The 18407-nt window shown below is 50.1% G+C and overlaps 2 long non-coding RNA genes across 2 annotated transcripts; both read left to right on the top strand.

The window, feature by feature from the left end:
* The first annotated feature begins 3229 nt into the window (after positions 1-3229).
* Positions 3230-3716, top strand: LOC135913376 (uncharacterized). Its single transcript, XR_010567981.2, has 2 exons — positions 3230-3270; positions 3335-3716. It is a non-coding gene; the product is annotated as an uncharacterized lncRNA (long non-coding RNA).
* Positions 3717-8232: 4516 nt separating this feature from the next.
* Positions 8233-10282, top strand: LOC135913389 (uncharacterized). The gene is made up of 3 exons (XR_010567989.2): positions 8233-8774; positions 9599-9710; positions 9921-10282. It is a non-coding gene; the product is annotated as an uncharacterized lncRNA (long non-coding RNA).
* Positions 10283-18407: the final 8125 nt, after the last annotated feature.

The following is an 18407-nucleotide window of genomic DNA, read 5'->3' as shown; positions in this document are numbered from 1 at the left end:
TAAAAGTCAATCCTTGCAATGTAAAGCTTGTGGGGCTTCGGGCTAACGTGCCCGGACCCGGCTAGCTAAGGTCTAAGGAAACACGTAGCTCGTCACCACTCCGCAGCGCACGCAAAGGGGCGCCGCGGCGGGTTCGCGACTCACCGGCAAAGCGTAGAGACGACTCCAGCCGTGGCACCAACGAATGGGGGTTTATTCCCTGCCATGTACAAAATGCGAGTACAATACAGGAATACGGCACTGGGGTGGCAGTCGCAGACTACGAGCAAAAGCTCCCGGGAAGTCTGCTCCGCCACGCTGGCTCTTCCGAGCAGGTTCGCCAGACAAAAGGGGGCCACCTTGCTCAGAGGGGCGCGGGACCAAGAGGGTCCGCACGTCCGACAGCCAAGAGCACCGAAAGTCAATCTGTCCGGGCGAAAGCGCCCGCGCACCTCCGATGCTGAAGGAGAGAGAAGCCGAAGAGAGGGCGAGAGGGGCCCGCTCCTCGGGCACTGTTCTTACGCGCGGCGCACGGCGTAACGTGAGCCGCGCGCGCAAGCAGCAGGCACCGCGTCGCGCCGGCGCCAGCGGCCGCGGGGAGTGTACTCAATCCAAAATAAAGGCCAAGATATAGTGCGGCGTTCTCGGCGCGCCAGGCCGCGGCAGGCATAGAGTTAGTAGAACAACTCTAGAGGAAAAGCTGGGCCGGAAAAGTGGGAACCTCTAGGGCGCCGTCCTGTTGCTACTGGTCAATGTGGCCAGCGCAATTACTATTGAAAGAGCTGAGAACAAGTACAGGTCACCTTATGCTTTGTCACCTAAAAACTCATACCTGATGGATTTATGAAGGTGGTACGTTAATATTAAGTTTACAGAAAGCGATCGCTAAGTCCGTGACTTATGTAAATCACGATGTACGCATTCATGCAATAAAGGATGACGCGAATTTCGGTTTCGAATCTGTTTTTTGGATGCGTAGTAGTTTCGTTTGACATGCGATCGCGCGTCGACATCGGACGCTATGACACACTCGTGCCTTATGTGCCACCGAAGCCCCGAAGTGGTCTGGCATATACCTTCACATGTAAGTAAACGAATGTATCTCCTTGTTGAGAATATCACGCGAGTAGGCAGCTCTTGTGGTACATCACAATCGTTCGAGAAGCGTCACAGTAGAGCATTTTTCTGCATGCGGAGCGGTGTTTTTATTTGCAGGTTTCCCTTCAGTAGGAAATTGCTGGACAGGCGGACCAGCGCACCGGAATTGTATTGGCGAAGCCACAAGCAACTCAAAGAATCTGTTTGATTGTTGCACTTTGAACAATCATGCTTCTACAAAGGCCACAGCAGAAAAACAGCCTGATGACCGAGTATTTCTGTGCCACGAAGTAATCAAGAGGCGAGTGCCTAATGCGGACGAAATAGAGTGCATGGAGACTTAGAACGACAGAAAGCTGAGCTAGTTCGTAAGGATTCATTATGCAAAACAGAGGTGAGGCGTGCAGACAGGACACAAGAGTAGAGAAGTGGGCGGCGCGCGTGTTGTTTGCTTGTAAATACTCTACTCTTGTTTCCTGTCTGCACGCCTCACCTCCGTTTTACATAACGAGTGCATCAACCCACATATTAATAGCTTAGGCGTTTTATTAACTATGGAATATTTTCAACACTTCCTTGCATGCCATTTCATGTCACAAATTTGTGCAGCGAATCTATTTGCATGATCGACTCCGGGCCTGTGGGACCGTTCACTTGCACTTGATGCTGAGTCTTTTACATGTATCCATAAACTGCAGATATGCACATCAGATCCCTGCGAGCACTTTCAAAATTCAATTATTTTCGACAACAGGCACATATGCAATACTGACATAATCTGGAATACCACTAAGCAGCTGGGACACATTTTTGTTGACCATACTCGCAGGTAAAATAAGTACATCATGTGGACAGCTCCAGCTCATTTTCCCTAAGTCAGTGTGTACAAGGGTTATGCAAAAATAATTTTTTTCTCGCGCACCGATTATTTTGCTGTATAAGCAAGAGAACCCACCACGTTAGTGTAACGTATCTTGTGCATCACACTAATATGTGCTTTCATTTACCAAGTGAGATGAGTTACTTTTATGGCTCATTCAGTCATATCACACTGCAAGCTGCATTCATCAATCTTCAATGGGATTTTGCAAATGTTTAATGAAACATGTTTCCCTTTTATGCAGATATGCAATGGCAAGCCCTTCCATGTGTTCCAAAGGTAAAATTTAAGCTCTAAATTAAAGAAGACATTTCTAGTCAGAAACAAGCAAAAATAGTGAATGCAGAGTATCAGAAGCCCAAGGTACAGAAATTATGAGAAGTGTCGAATGATTTTAAGGAAAGAGTCGTATTTAAAAATGCAAGACCCTTTAGTGGAGGTCAAGCAAGTCAATATAGGTAGAATACTCGGCAAAATTATGCGAGTGAGGGGATGTCAAACAATGGGTCAGGAAATGCATTGTTTTTCTGCAAAACAAAAGCTGATTGCCATTACATAAGTCACTTTAGCATCATGATATATTCAGAAATAAACCAAAAAACAAGACACGCAAAAATTAACAAAACATTTAATGATATTTCAGCAGAACTTTTTGTTGGGCTAGTTGGTGCATATTACTGAAGTACTATAGCGCCAAACAGACGACACAAGAAGAAGAGACACGGACATAAGCGCTCGTCCGTGTCTCTTCTTCTTGTGTCGTCTGTTTGGCGCTATAGTACTTCAGCCATTTAATGATGCTCTCTCCACACTGGGATAAATAAAAACAAACACATCACATCTAATGTGGACATATCAGATGCCTTGTGAAACACTAAAGGAACAATTCAGTTTCGAGCTATGGCACTTGCTGCATAGATGTGGGGGGGGGGGGGCCTTGCACCAATAGTGATAGTTACCACTGCATTTAGAAATTGAAAGCATTCGTGCAGACAAGGATGATTCTTTATATTTTTGGCTACCACTTCAAATGCCTCCACCAAGTGTTACAATGCTGCATGCAGCCATACTAAGGATCTCGCAACAACACCTGCAGGTAAAAAGCAGAAGCAGTCAAAGTGCTGGTGTGTTCTGGACACTATGTTTGAAAACTTTTAGGCAAGAAGAGTGCAAGAAGCAGACATAACTGCATTTATTTCCATAATTCCCCATTTAAATGGCCTTTTCTTTTTGCTTAGACAATGTCTACGCCTAGCCACAGCAGCTTTCTCATACAGACTCCACAAACCAAGAGGCCGTGGAGGCAAATGCAGGTAAGAGACAATAAGCAATAGCACTGGTATCGACATTCATCTAATTTCTTTTTATTTCATTTAGGCAGCCAGCACACCTCGAACAGCCACCTTGACTGCGGGTGTGTCACCCTAGTCGCCAAGGAAACATTTGAGGGAAAGTGACAGGCAATGTGAACAGCCACTTCTCCATGTAAACAATACTCTTTCTCTTGGATGACTCCTACGCCTCACCACGCCAGCACACTTGTGCACAAAGATGCCGCAGAGGCACGTGCAGGTCAGAGGCAAGAAGCAGTGGCACTGGTGTCGACATTTACCCAATTTCTTTTTCTTACACTGAGGCAGCCAGCACACCTCGAACAGCCACCTTGACTGCGGGTGTGTTAGTTGATTCCTGTTGTACATATGCTCATAATAAACTTCAGTAAACTTGAACTTCATAATAAACTTGAAGGCAAATGGGACATTGATGCATTGTATTTTTGAACATTTATTGTACACATACAATATATGTTATACTTTGCAGTGCTACAGAGCATATTTTAAAGCTTCCCCCTATATTTTGCACCTTTAATTACGTATGTGTTGTGTGGCCCTCAATGCAGTTCATGTTGTAGCAGCTGCTTTGTCTCTGTATCGCACATTGGCTTAAGCTCGTGATATCCACATACTTCTCTCACATATACAAAATAAAGTTCTATGTAGTCTTCAGTGTTACAACAAAAAATGAAAGTAAACAATCCGATCGTGGAATTATGTTTATTACAGTGATTCCTACGACAGTTACTGACAATTTGACAACTTGAACTGGTCAATCGGTCCATAGCCGCCTCTATTTTTCAAAAATAAAGGAGGCTATGATCCGTCATGGCAAGGAATTGTATGTATACATAAAAAAGGGGGTATGTGTGTGTTTGTAGTGGGGGTATAGGATTAGGGCGGTACGAAAAAATGTACCAACACCGTCGTCTAGACCCATTCCGTTGAGGTACCGTAACAAAACGTATTATGCATAAAGTTCATACAACCAACTCTGATATTACTACAGACGCCAGGCGACGCGAGCTACATTTGTCATGATGCATTCGCGACTGCACCGGATGCCCTCCACATTATTCTCGGTAATCGTGCTCACTGCGCCGAGGCAAAAGAAAGACAATGGGCGCAGGTGCCTTTAAAGTATCTCGACCTTGCGAGGCACGGCTGCGCGTGCCTGGGGAGCTGTCCGTGCGAACACTCCCTGGCACACACCTGCCTCGGCGGCCCGAACCTACGTACCGTTCTGCTTCGAGCTTTGATCCCCCCACTGTCCCTCGGGTGCCCTGGAGTTCCTGCGCCGCCTGCTCTACTATCATCTCAGGTGCTCTCCTGAGACTTCCGTTTGTCGGTTACATGTGCCCTACAGCTGGATCATTACTTATAATAATAAAAAACCCGATCTATCGTCACGACGATAGATCGCGAAAGCGGCTTTTGCAACATACCGCGCCCGTGCGAAGACAATTACGGAACGCCAACGAGGAATCTGACCACAGCTTCGAGCTCGTAACGTCGTCGAGTGACACTCCTGCAACAGGCGTGACCGCTGAAAACCGCATACCGCCAGAAACTTGAACAGGATCATCCCTTGGTTGCATAACTGCCAGCTGTACGGCCAACCTGGACCACACCCACACCATCCCGCAACATAGAATAAAGAACCGACTTATAAAGCCCAAACACACGGCTGCACGCACACATCACAACATCACAAGCGAGACGCCATGCTGCTACGCTGCTACTGTTGCCGGATTAAAACTGACTACTGTCACCAAGTCTAGCAAGCGTCTCAGGAGCTGGCAACCTCGGCGCGTAGCAACATGGCGGCGCTCTTGAGGTTCCCGATTTTAATGCATGGGCCCTATGGGTAGCTTGTCCTCTAGAGTCAGTATAGTAACTCTATGGCGGCAGGCGAAGTCGGATACGCTGCGCTAGCGACGCCAGGGGTGCAAGAAATTTGCTTCCTCTCACGGAGGAAGGAAACTAATGGCGTTTTTCACTGGTCGATTCGGAGCAGGTTTTTTTGCTCCGCGGCAACGAATCCGAATTTCACTGGTCGATCTGGAGCGGGTTCGCGCGTTCCACTGGTCGTTTCGGAAGAACTCGCTCCGCGCCGGATCGCTCTCACTTGCTCCTCCGCCGAGACGCGGATTCGGGCGGGAATAGAACGTGTCACATGGCGTCACTTCCGTCTTCAAGCGAAATCGGTACGGTACGTATGGTGCTAGACCCTCTAGCCACCATAGTTTGCGGAACCGGTTTGTGTCACGTGCACGCAGACTTCCTGTGTGATCTCCCGCGGAGCGTTCGTGCCATAGAGTTTCTCACTACATTACCTAGAGGGAAATCTGGCGCTGCTGCGCTGTGGTATGCATGGGAATGCCGCTATATTGTGGATTCGGATTGGCATCGTTCTCGTAGACACAGGACACCTTGAAGAAGCGCTTGGCAAGTACCGTTCCGTCTGTCACAATGATTCATTTTCTACTAGAACAGCACGTGAAAACCTGTTTTAGCTATATTATTACGCGAAAACATGTTTTGTTTAACTATGAGAACTTGTTATTGTATGTACGACTACATGTTACGTAAAAAGTATCAGCGGGCCGCTAAAGTTGGAAGACAGACGACAAGGTTCGCGCTCGCTTTGAAACAGTTGGTCGTCTGTTCTTGCTTTTCTTCGCTTGGCCATGCATCGTGGGTGAGTAGAGACGTAATATGCGTGAATGGAAACATTTTATGAAGATTTTACTTTGAGAACGCGTTATTTGCGTAGCCATATCCACGTTTTAGACGAAGCCTCTTACAACACCAGCCAACACGAGCCTCGCAGACACATATACCGTCATTCCCATGACGGCACGGTGCCGCATTAAGAAACTGCCATAGACGGTGGCGCCAGATCACCCTCTAGGTGTTATAGTGAGAAACTCTATGGTTCGTGCGCTCCACTGGCAGACTCGGATTGGTGAAAGCCGAGCGCTCGCTCGAGGATTCAGGCGGCTGCTCCAGATAGACCAGTGAAAAACGCCATAAGGAGAGGCCCTGACGTCACTCTTTGTGAAGCAAAAGTGAAGCCGGAAGTTGGCGTTGCTCATGGCGATGCTCCGCCTTTTGTGCCACCCTCCTCTCTTGTTTACATCTTTCGCGAAACCACGCCGCGCTAGGGTGTCTAGATAGCCGCGCTGCGCGTGGTCTCGCGCGCGGAGCGCGCGCGCTCGCGCAACATCCGGCAGAGCACGATGCAGGTAACACAGCGCAACAAGACACGGTGACTAACGCAAACCCGCCCACACAGCGCCTTTGCTACGGCACGAAACCTACCAGAGCAACACGTGTGAGCTCTCAAAATCAGAACAACGCCGCCATGGCGGCCCAAAAGGCGTGGCCATAGAGCAAAAAAAAAAGCAGCAAAAAATGAGAACCTACTACGTCATTTCCGCCACAGTTTTCTCCTAGCGAGCGGAGGGGGTAGGGTCTCTAGTTTCCTTCCTCCGTGCTTCCTCTAGAGTTCGGCGTGCGCGCGCAGCTCGAGGCTGGCGCCATCTGTGCGTCCGGGAGCGCAACTTCACCGCTTCGGCGAACAGCTGTTTACATGGCGCATGCGCGTCGTTCGGGCAGCGCGCGCGCTTCTCGTTCCGCGCGCTGTTTATGCGCTAAAATGAAAACTTTTGCGGGATGGCGTTAACTTGTCCTGACAGCCAGAAAAAAAAACAAGGTTTTACGTGCGAAAACCACTTTCTTTCTGACCTGGGCTTCTTTAACGTGTACCTAAATCTAAGCACACGGGTGTTTTTCGCATTTCGCCCCCATCGAAATGCGGCCGCCGTGCCTGACAGCCAGAACATCGCACTCATATTGCTAGTACTTCGGCTACGTCAAAAACGGAAGCGGACCATGTATGTACATGCGAAAGCTATTCGACAAGCGCCCTCAACTCGGCGACTACCACCAGCTAGTACAGGAGCTGCGAAATGCAGCTTACCTGTGCCGAGACCACACTGCTTTCGTATAGCTTCCCACGCGTTGTTCTTGCGCTCTGTGTCGCGGTGGTTCATGCGTTTCACATCGTATACACATGGAAGGTTGCAAATCGCTTCAAGCAGGCGTCCTCACTCGCGCTGTCATCCCACACGGATGTTCAAAAAATCACAGCCGCACTGTCAGTACGCGCACCGCAGGCCGCCATTCTGCCTTCCGCTCGCTGCCGCTGCAGCGCGCAGTGCATTCTGGTCTAGCGGCAGCCGCGTGAAATAGAACACGCTCTATGTCCGCGCCGGCGGCGTTGTTCTCGCCAAGCGCGCCTAAGCACGCCGGCTACGCCGGGACGCCGGACTGTAGAGTGCGCGCTTTTCACCGACGTCGCTTAACCGCGCCGCGCGTGGCCGCGCGCGCGCGTTACGCCGGACTATAGAGAGTTTTAGCACAGCGGGTTTACGGCCAGCGGAGCGGCTCGCGAAAAAAGAATTTTAGCCCAGCGGATCACCCGCTCGAGCGGGGTAAAGAGCGGGGCGCTCTGCTGCCCCACCTAGTAGTCCCAATAGGAGTTACTGAGAAATGAAATTGAATTACGCTTGCTTTTATTATGCAAGAAATGTTGAATAAAGATATATTACATGTTCTCAGTGCATTATTTGTTAATAATGTACTGAGTACTAATGTACGGGTCAGCGCGGCAGTCGCCGTCTTCGATGCAGAACTGCCGGCGTTCATGTTCGCGGCTGCCGTCTTGCATTTCCCATACACGCCCGCGCGCCCTTACGCACGCTCGCGCGCTGCGTATACCCTCCGCTGGGGAGTGCTTTCCAGCGGGCGTAAACGCTGCTCCGTAAAACCGCTGGCCGCCTCAGCGTGGTGCGCATGCGCAGTCGCGTCTCCGCTCGCCCGCTCCGCTCCGCTGGCCGTAAACCCGCTGGGCTAAAACCAGGGGTGGCACACTCTCAAGTTCAACAAATGGCCACAGAGGGCGAAAAAATCGACCGCGCGGCGCTGCTAAAGAAACAGGCATAGTACGCCAATTAAAAAGGTTCCCCGTTGAGCGCATTATCTCCCGCTAGAGGCGCCGTAGTAAGCGCAATTTTAACCTTCAAACTTTCTTCAACAGTAAACGAAGCGTTTTTATCGCATGATAAAGACTACAAAAGTATAATTCCTAATTTTACATTGTACTTTTCATTACCAACTTTGTTGTTTTTTGTCATTTTAAACGCAAAATAGCGTTCAGCATCATCGACCTCCCACGTGACCTCTGGCCTGGATTTAAAATTTTTGCCGGTATGTTCGCGTGCACGGCAGGTACGGATTCCTTGGTTCGTACATTGGTTGGTTAATTTGTGCTAACACCAGTTTATTGCGCTTCGATATCTCGCGTTATTTAACTTGGGGTGTAAGCCTGAAAGCTAGGTTTCAGTCGTGAGCCATGTGGAACACGTCTGCATCGAAATGGGAGCCGGGTCCTGCTGCGACTGGGGACAGCAATACCGGTGAGTCGTTTAACATCGCTGCTTCAATCGCTATGTAATTTATTCGTCTCGTTAACTTACAGGCGGAGGTAAGTTAACGAACTAGATGCTGCATTACATAAGGGCAGTCAGGACCCTCCGTTGCTGTTTCCGAAATAAACTTTCAGTTGCGAGACCATCATTATGCACACATTCACGAAAGAGAAAAGATATCGGAACGCGCGTCACATTTTTCATCTCGTTTTAGCCGTAGCCATAAGTGACTGAGTTGCCTTATCAATATATTTTTTTTTTCGAGTCCGCCGGCAACTTCTTTCGTTCACAGAACCGAATAACCTTTTGATAAACTGAAGCTTGAATTTAATGTATTAAACAGTTGCACACATGATAATTCACCCATATTTCGTACCTGTTGGTTCCAAATGTTCTTGCTGTTCAGTTTGGCTTACCTCAGGACATCTATTTTTGCAGTAGTGAAGCGGTGCATCACGTTCATGCACAAAAAGAATGCATCATTTCTAATAGCTTCACGTCTTTCATCTATTTGCTTGTGAAATCAGCAGTGTGATCTCTTCTAGTGTATAAACGAGCGCACAAATGTTCTTATTTGTGATCTTAATAATACTTAAGCTGTTGACATGCATTGTAGTTACGCAGACATCGATTTTACGGAGAGTAACCATATTTATTTACCATGCTGCTTAAGCGCCCTAGAACAAACAGTGTACATTTGCATGTGTTCTGTATTCACAAACCGTTGCAATGTATATGGCGCACCGTTTCGCATTTTATATTGCAAAATTGTGCTTATTCAATTTCTGATGCAGTCAAAATTTCTGTTCCAGACATGCAGTAATGAGGATGGCACCAGTATAAAGCAACACACTCCATGCACTAAACAGAAGCTGCTGCCTGCTACAACAAGGTCATTGTGTGGACTTTGGCTGCTACTACAAGGTAAACAACACCTGGTTCAGAAATAAATATGCCTGATATATGCTGTATTGGCTTGCTAGTCTTGAGATAATGTCATTTGTTTGTAGCAAACGATATGAACATTTGTTCATGTTTACAGTTCAGCATAATTAGTTCGAACATAAAAGAAAACACTACATGAGTTTGGATAATCTTTGCTGTATCTCATGTGCCATTGTTTTGCCCCAACAGAGTCTGTGCCAAGTACATCTTGGTCATCACGGGAGCCCCCATCTACACCAACAGGAAGGGGCTGGAGCTGAATTCACAAGACCACGAACAAAGAAGCCATTCCAGAATTATTTGGATGAGATATCAAGTCTACGGACGACTGTTTCAAGAGTGAAAAGAGCCTACGCCATCATTCCACCAGCACAGATATTGGCCGAGTCATCCAGGTACCTCAACAACAAAAATTATTTGTCTTCAGATGTATCTGCAACCTCTGAACAAGCACAGACGACGCTGGCTAAGAGTGTTCTGTCAGCTTGCCCTTCCTTAGGGAGCTCCCTGGCCTTGCCAATTCTTGCCAAGTATAATTTTGTTTCAATGAATGCACGCTTCTTCATTCCACACTTTTATTAGAGATCATTCCTATTCCTCATACAAACATTAAAGGTCAACCGATTCTTTGCTCATACTTAATGCCAGTCACTGTCTAGTAGCATAACATATGTGTAGCAGTTCTTTCTAGTGTATGTTGCCATGTGCAATTCCTCTCCTGAAATAGCTGATGCGGCATTGGCGTGTGTCTTGCATTAACCTTTACACTGTGTGCTATGTAGCATTTAACTTTTGTTAATGTTTTTGGCTTTCAATGCTTGCAAGGTAGAGTGGCTTCTTTCTTGAATGCAAGCTTTCTCATTCCCATATTGAATTCCTAGTCTCATTCAGGATTGCTATTCTTGCTCGACAGCCTGCGTTTTTGTGCAAGCTACATTGAAGAGATTGATTGCAGAATATGGTTTCGGCGCTGTGCGACTTGGTACTTGTCACCGTGTTACGTTTCTCATATGTGGGAGCCTGGTCAGTTGCATTGGGAAACAGTCTCTCGAGGCAAGCACCTGCTCCTACAGTCTGCACAGTGACATAGACTGCGAATTTACACACACCGTGGTTGGTGCTCCCCGTTCCGTCCTTTCCTGCTGCTGCCGTGTGCAAATTTTGCTTGTGGCCTTCCTCAGCCATGATTTGGCGTCAACGGAGACTCTCATACATAATTACATGGTTCTAAGTGTATGAAGTTGATATCCACATTTGTGGAAAGGCCTGCAAAATAGTTATGTCCACAAAACCGACCATGTCCATATATGGAGAATGTGGCGGACCAAGTGTGAGTTACACATTAGTGGCATGCAATAGAACAAAAAGAAACATGTAGGTTGGAAAGGCGGTAACGCTAATATGCCGGGCACTCCATGTCGCTGTTGGCTGTGGCAGCAGATGCTTGCGTCACCCGATTGTTTCGCAATGCAAGTTGCTCATATTCAACGCCGACTGTCGATACTAACACGTGGGACACACTGTCCAATCTGCTTGTGCTGCTGGTTGTTGCTTGTTACCAGACTGCAGTGTGCGACGAAGGCAAGCGCTATGCCTACAGTCGGACGGTTGAATGTGCCGCAAGCAGCCCATGTGCGTGTATGCTCACTGTTGTCATGTAGATCGCAGCCAATGCATAGTGCCAATGTATAGATTGAGCGTTATGTTAGAGTATGCTGAAGTGATTTGATTACATAATCTTGTTTCAATGTTGTCCCACTTGGTCATGGTTGCCATGTTACATTTCTGGGATGTGGCAGCCTGTTTAGTTGTATTGGCCAACAGCCTCTCGAGGTAAGCACCTGCTCCTGCAGTCCACACAGTGACACGAACTCCTTGTTTACATGTACTGTGATTGGTGCTCCCTGTTTGTCCTTTCCTGCTGCAGCCATGGGTAAAGTGTGCTTGTGGCCTTCTTTGTACATGATTTGACGTGAACAGAGACTATCATACATGATTACATGGTTTGAAGTGTATGAAGTTGATATCCACATGGGTGGAAAGGCCTGTAAAAGTGGCTGCGAATTGGCGATTGCCACAAAACAGACCACATCCATATTGAGAGCAGGTGGGGCACCAAGTGTGAGCGACACATTAGTGGCCACTGAAAGAACAAAAAGAAACGTGCATGTAGGAAAGGAGGTAACACTAGGATGCCAGGTAGTTCACGTCGCTGTGTTGGCTATGGCAGCAGGTGCCTGCGTCACCCGATTGATTTGCAGTGCAAGTTACGGTGACTGTCATTGCAAACAGGTGGGGCACTGTCCAATCTGCTTGTGCTACTGGTTGTCACTCGTTACTAGACCACCATGTGCGACGTAGGCAAGCACTGTGCCTGAAGTCGGATAGCTGAATGTGCTGTATGCAACTTGTAGTGCGTCAATGCCCACTGTTGTTATGTGGATCTTAGCCAATGTACAGTGTATTGTCTGAACCTTATGCGGTGATTGAATACAGGGTCTAATTTGATAATGGTCGCCGTGTTATGTTTCTTCGATGTGGCGACCTGGTTAGCTGCATGGGCAACAGTCTCCCGAGGTAACCATCTGCTCCTGCAGTCCACACAGCGACAAAGACTCCCAATTTACATGCACCGTAATTGGTGCTCTCCCCATTCGACATTTCTTGCTGCAGCCGCCGGCCGATTATGCTTGTGGGCCTTCATCGGCCGTGATGTGGCGTGAGCGGAGACAGCACACGTTATTACATGGTCCGAAGTTGATAGCCACATGGGTGGAAAGGCCTGCAAAAGTGGCTGCAAAATGGTGATGCCCACATGGAGAATGTGGGGCACCAACTACGAGTTGCACATTAGCGGCCCCCGAAAGAACAAAAAGAAACGTGCAGGTTGGAAAGGCGGGAACGCTAAAATGCCGTTTAGTCCATGTCGCTGTGTTGGTTGCGGCAGCAGATGCCTTGCGTCACCCGATTGCTTCGCAATGCAAGTTACGGCGACTGTCAATGCAAACAGGTGGTGCACTGCCCAATTTACTTGCGCTACTGATTGTCGCTCGTTACCAGATCGCCATGTGCGGCGACGAAAGTGAGCAGTTTACGAGTTCGCGTTAATGGTCATCTCGACATGCAAATTTTATTTCTGATCTTGTATGAGAAGGTGCACTGGTTTTATTCTGCCAATAAAGTCGCACGTCCTGTTCACTCACTTGTGGCTTGTTTGTATGGGCGTCAGTAGAGGCTCTTTAGTCTCCTGGCCATTAAAACGCGGCAGCTGAGGCATGCCGCAAAGCCAGCGAGGCGAACACGTCGCGTACCCAGCGTACGCCACCGCTGTAAAGCGGCCATATTGAATAGCGTACTAAAAAAAAAGCATTTCCGCTTCCTGTTTAAGTAGCGCCATCTGTCGGGTTCCCCACTAAGTTCCATGCGCTGCCGCTTCTTATTTTCGAACCACTGTGGAAGGTACAGTTTCCCTTCTCTAAAGTTGTTCTTTATTCTATGCTAAAACTCTCTTATATCTTGCCCTTAAGGCTTGGAACTGCGTGTCCCCAGCGATCGCGCGGGCGAATGGCCCAAGTCGCGCGTGAACAGGAGACAGGGGTCCCAAAAGGGGTCCCCACATCCCCCCCTCTTCCCGATGACTCGGGCCGGCCCATGAGGGAGCCGACCGGAATCAATGGCGAAGCTGACGTCTGACCTGTTTTATTTTCTCAAGCGAAAATATCGAAGTCGAGACTCTCTCTCGCAGGGTCGATGCCTCCGGCTTCCGGAGAAAGGACGGAGCTGTGGAGGGGCGCCAGCGCTGTCGCCTGCTGCACAGCTGCCGCGATGGTCGCCGCGAACACAGGGTCCAGCGCCGACAACGGAACGCAGCAGGGCAGGGTTGACGTCCGGGTCCGTGTGCTGCAGCACCTGCGGGGCTGGATCCGCCCCGGGCTCCTCGGCAGCTGGCTCCGTCCCCCTCACGTGAAGCTTGTGCACCCCGCTGGAGTCTTGGGCAGCACACAGCCGCAGCACACCGCACACGCCGCAGTACACTGCCGAAGGGTCCGGGGCCGTGACGGCTCCGCCCGAGGCCTCGACCATGGCTGATACCGTGCGGCCACGAAAAATGCGTGGTATCTCTCGCCCACTCATGTGGTTCTCCACCTTTCTTTGTTCCTTCCACCGTTTCGTCGACACGAAGCAAAGTGGTGTTTCGGAACCGAATTGGAGGGCCCAGGTAGCGACATGGCGGCGTGAAGGCAAACGGGCAGCTGGCTGTGGAGACACAGGCAACGACCGCACCTGGAAGGATGCGGAGGTGGTAACAGCGCCCGCTTGGACCACGGGTCGTGCTGTGGTCTCAGGAGTGAGTGCGACCGCAGTGGCTTCTCGAACGGCTTTCGACTAGAGGCGCCCGCGGCGGCGGCGACGGCTCCCGTGAGACCTGGGCAAGTCGGTCGTCGCCCTCGAGGCGTGTTGGGACGGGTTCATTGTTGGCGTCCGTGTAGCACCAGCCTGACAATCAACACTTCACACAACTAATCCGCACTCCGATTATAATAACAACACTACAAGCAGATCTCACGGTCCGACGACAATGTTCACACACAGAACACGAAGCTCACACTGCATCCGTCAGCTTGCCAATCGCGCATCGTTCTGGCGCATTCACCTTTGCAGGCGGCTGCCAGAGGGAAGGAGGAGGCTCATGGAAAGGGGCATATTGGGCTTATGGTAGCCTCATGCGTCCCTCCGGCCAGCGCTGAAACGCTAACCGTGCCTTTCATGGCACTCGAGCGCCACTGGAGGATAAAGTTCCCCGGGCGCGAGCAGTAAGGCAACAGCTAGGTCCGCTTTCACAGCTCACACCGGCGGGCTCGTGGATCACTTTGATTTACCACGGTCCTCAGCAGAAGCTGCGCACTACGAAAAAGCATCTTATTCGGCTAATGAGTGCATTTTTTTTTCGCTTTAACGCGTGCGTTCACGCTGTAGTCACACCTCTCCGCTTGCCAGCTCGGCGGGGAATAAGGTCCCTCTGCCTACCAGCGAGAAGCGGCGGCTAAGAGCGTTTTCGCAAGTTATACCGGCGAGTGCGCGGATTGAGATCTGCCGTCTTGCTCGGTTGCGCTTGCTGTGTCTCTTCCTCTTCCTAGTTGCTGCTTCTGGCGACGAAAGGTTTGAGGTCAGAAACGTTCACTGGACCGCCACCGTTTCAGTCCACCAGCTTATACACAAGAGGTGACATTTTGGTCTTCACTCGGTATGGACCCGACCACTTGGCCGACAGAGAGGCTGATATGCCCTTTGTTGCGTCACTCAGCATATGATTGCGCCTGAGGACGAGGTCACCTACTTGTTAATGTACCTCTCTATGCGACCGGTCGTATTAACGCGATAGCGTTAAGGAGCTCGTGTCGCAGAAAAGCCGGTGTCGTCGGCGTCGGTGTCGGCGTTTGCGGCGTTGACCGTGAGCGATAAATCACGGCAGGCGCTTCGTAAATAAAAAGCAACTTCCAAGATTGGCCCGGTGGGAATCGAACCAGGGTCTCCGGAGTGTGAGACGGAGACGCTACCACTCAGCCACGAGTTCGATGCTTCCAAGCGGTGCAAACGCGCCTCTAGTGAATGCGGTGTTGCCTTCGAAACGAGCCGTGGAAAGTTATGCTGCGGTGCATATCGGTAATTATGAACATGTAACGTACAGAAGTCACAATTACACGACTTGCGAAGTGCGTTTCCGCTGCATTTCTTCTGCGCTTTCCGCACACGCAGAGCCATCTTGCGGCAAACACAGAAGACCCCCTCCTCTCAATGTACGGCGCTGCCCCGACAGGAGGCGCGCCGCGCGCGCATTGGGTAGGGTGCCTCGATGCCTGCCTTGCATTGGGACCGCTGCCAGGCGCGTCGAGGGACTCCCTCTCCCCTGACGACGCTTCGCCGTGCTCCCGGTCCTTTCTTTAGATTACTATCTATCTCTCTGCCCGTGCCGATCGCGACGTTTGGCTGGCGTAGATCGTTTCCCCTCCGAGACACCGAGTTCTTTGGTTCGTTCCGTTCGCTCAGGCGCACGTTTCGTTGCCGCGCCGAACGCTGCGGTGCTCGACGCTCACCGCGTGATAGGTGGGCGCTACGTCCGATGCGGGGCGCATCGTAAGTGATCGCTGTGCCGTAGCGCATTGTCTTATACCCCTTGGCGGGTCGACGGGAACGCTGTCGCGTCCCACTCTTGAAGGCGAAGCTTAAGCGTCCTCCAATTTTTGTGCTTTTTGTCCGGCGCGTGCTTTCGCCAGGTTGGTGCGGGCATGAGAAAGGGCCTCGCTCGTCCTAGCGCGCACTTGCACCGCGTAGTCGGAGAGACCCGACGCAATGGCGCTCGCCCCGCTGCCGGTTCGCAGAACGCGATCCATAGGGTTTGGCAGCTCTCTGCCGAAGTTGAGGAAAGCGGACGTGTACCCAGTCGAACGGTTCACCGATGTGCGCAAAGAGAAACCTATCTCGCGGAGACAGGCGTCCCAGTCCCTGTGTTGCCGGGGCAAAGGCCGTGAGCAAGGGCTTCACATTTCGGTTCATCCGCTCGGTGGGATTGACCTGAGGGTGATAAGTCGTTGTTTTGCGGTGCTTTATGCCAAAGGCTGCACAGACATCGACGAACACCTTGGCCGTGAAATAGAACGCGTTGCCAGTGATCAACTCCGCCGGAAAGCCAAAGCGGGTGAATACCTCGAGCAAGAGAGAGAGAGAGAGAAAACTTTTATTTTTACGCCAGCGTCCGGCGCTCAACCCTGGTCGGTCAGCTACCAGTCCTCACCCAACACGTCTCTGACGTGCTGGATAAGCACCGGCAGGAGAATGTGAGTTGCATGGGGTGGTGGAGTGAGCCAGTCCGTCCATGACCGTGGCTTGATGTTAGTGGGAATGATGGAGAGGGCTGACTGCAGTTTGGGTTGAGTGTGAGGGCAATGCCATAGGCAATGCTCTAGGGACGGATATTCCATGCAGTTCAGGCATTTCGGTGGCCCAGGTAGGCCTTGAATATAGTGACGGAAAAGAGGAGTCACTATTGAGTTTGTTTGAAGTCTTCGGAGAATAGCGCTGTCCTCTCGCGAGAGGTTAGCAGGGGGAGTAATAAAGGTGTCGGCATTCGCGCGAAGTTGCTTTAAAAGTGATGTGCGCTCCTTGTGCAAAGTCTTTCTGTGTTCCCTTGGGTTAAATTCGGATGGCCATAGGCACGGGGGACCCGGAAAACTAACTACGCGGGTGAGCTCATGAGCTCGGGAGTTCCCCCCCATGCCTTGGTGCCCAGGTATCCACTGCAAGGTAACACAGAGCAAAGGGTGTGCATCCAAGTGACATTGAAGTAGGCTGTGGATATGCTCAGGTAGCAAGTTGTCGCGAAACATGCGGCATGCATCTTGGCTATCGGTGCGAATTAAGATGCGTTGGGTAGGATGATGAGGCCGGGTGACTGCTTCGAGAATAGCAAGAGCCTCTGCGTCGGATGGGTCGGGGACTCCTATGTGTGCGTTAACATGCTCGTAGTCAGGGCCGACTACTGCAGTTAGACATCTACCCTCCGAGTGACTAGCGTCCGTATAATAATACGTAGTGTCTGGAAGTGGGTTTTCCCTATTTATTCGTTTGACTAACTGGGAGCGGCGAGCTTCGTGTTTGTGTGGCTGCATATGTTGTGGTATGGGTAGGACCGTGAATCTGGGTAGTGAGTCCCATGGTGGTGAATACAGCGGTGGAAAAGGCGGTAGGGCACCTGTCTGGTATCCCTGATGTTCGAGCAGTTTGCGCCCTTGTGGGGATGTTTGAAGCCTTTGAATTTGCGCTTGTCTGCAAATTGTAATGCGTTCATCAAGTGTGTTGAAAAGCCCAGTGGCGGCCACAAGGTCGTTGGCGGCGAATCGGGGTACTCCTAATGCTAATCTCGTATATTTGCGGAGCGCTGTTTCTAATTTGGAGTGCTGGGTCTTAGTGAGAGATTGATATGGAAGTTGGTAGAGCACACGGGAGTAGACAAGCGCTTCAATAATCCTTCGAAGTTCTTGCTCCTTTAGTCCTCTGTGTTTACGTGTTACTCTAGATAACATGTGGTATATCTGGTTTAGTTGTCGGATCGTTTTTTCCAACCATACTTCAGCTCTACCGTCATCCTGAAGGATGAAGCCCAGTATTTTGATGTTAGATCGGCGCGGTATTTCATTGTGTTCGATATGGAGACTGATGCTTTGGCGCTGCTCTTCGGCGCGGCGGCCTATTTGATTAGTTACTACTATGTACTCAGATTTTGTTGGAGAACACTTAAGCCCAATACCGTTAACGTATTCGTGAATGGTATCTAAGCCTGACTGGATGGTGTGCTCCTGTTCACCTGGGGACCCCTTGCAACACCATATAGTAATATCGTCTGCATAAATATTGTGTTCGAGTAGTGCGATGGAAGAGAGCCGGGCAGGCAGATCGAGCAAAGCAATATTGAAGAGGGTGGGTGATAGGATTGAGCCTTGAGGGACTCCTACACTCAGAGGGTATGGCGCTGACAGCTCTCCATTGATTTGAATTTGTATAGAGCGACCGGTAAGAAAATCTTTAATATAATAGTAGAGGCGGGCGCCGGTTCGTAAGGTCAAGAGGTTCTTGAGGATAGCGGAGTGTTTCACGTGGTCGAACGCCTTGTGTATATCT

The sequence above is a fragment of the Dermacentor albipictus genome, chromosome 1, assembly GCF_038994185.2.
Source record: "Dermacentor albipictus isolate Rhodes 1998 colony chromosome 1, USDA_Dalb.pri_finalv2, whole genome shotgun sequence".
NCBI lineage: Eukaryota > Metazoa > Arthropoda > Arachnida > Ixodida > Ixodidae > Dermacentor > Dermacentor albipictus.
This window is presented reverse-complemented; position numbering and strand designations above follow the sequence as displayed.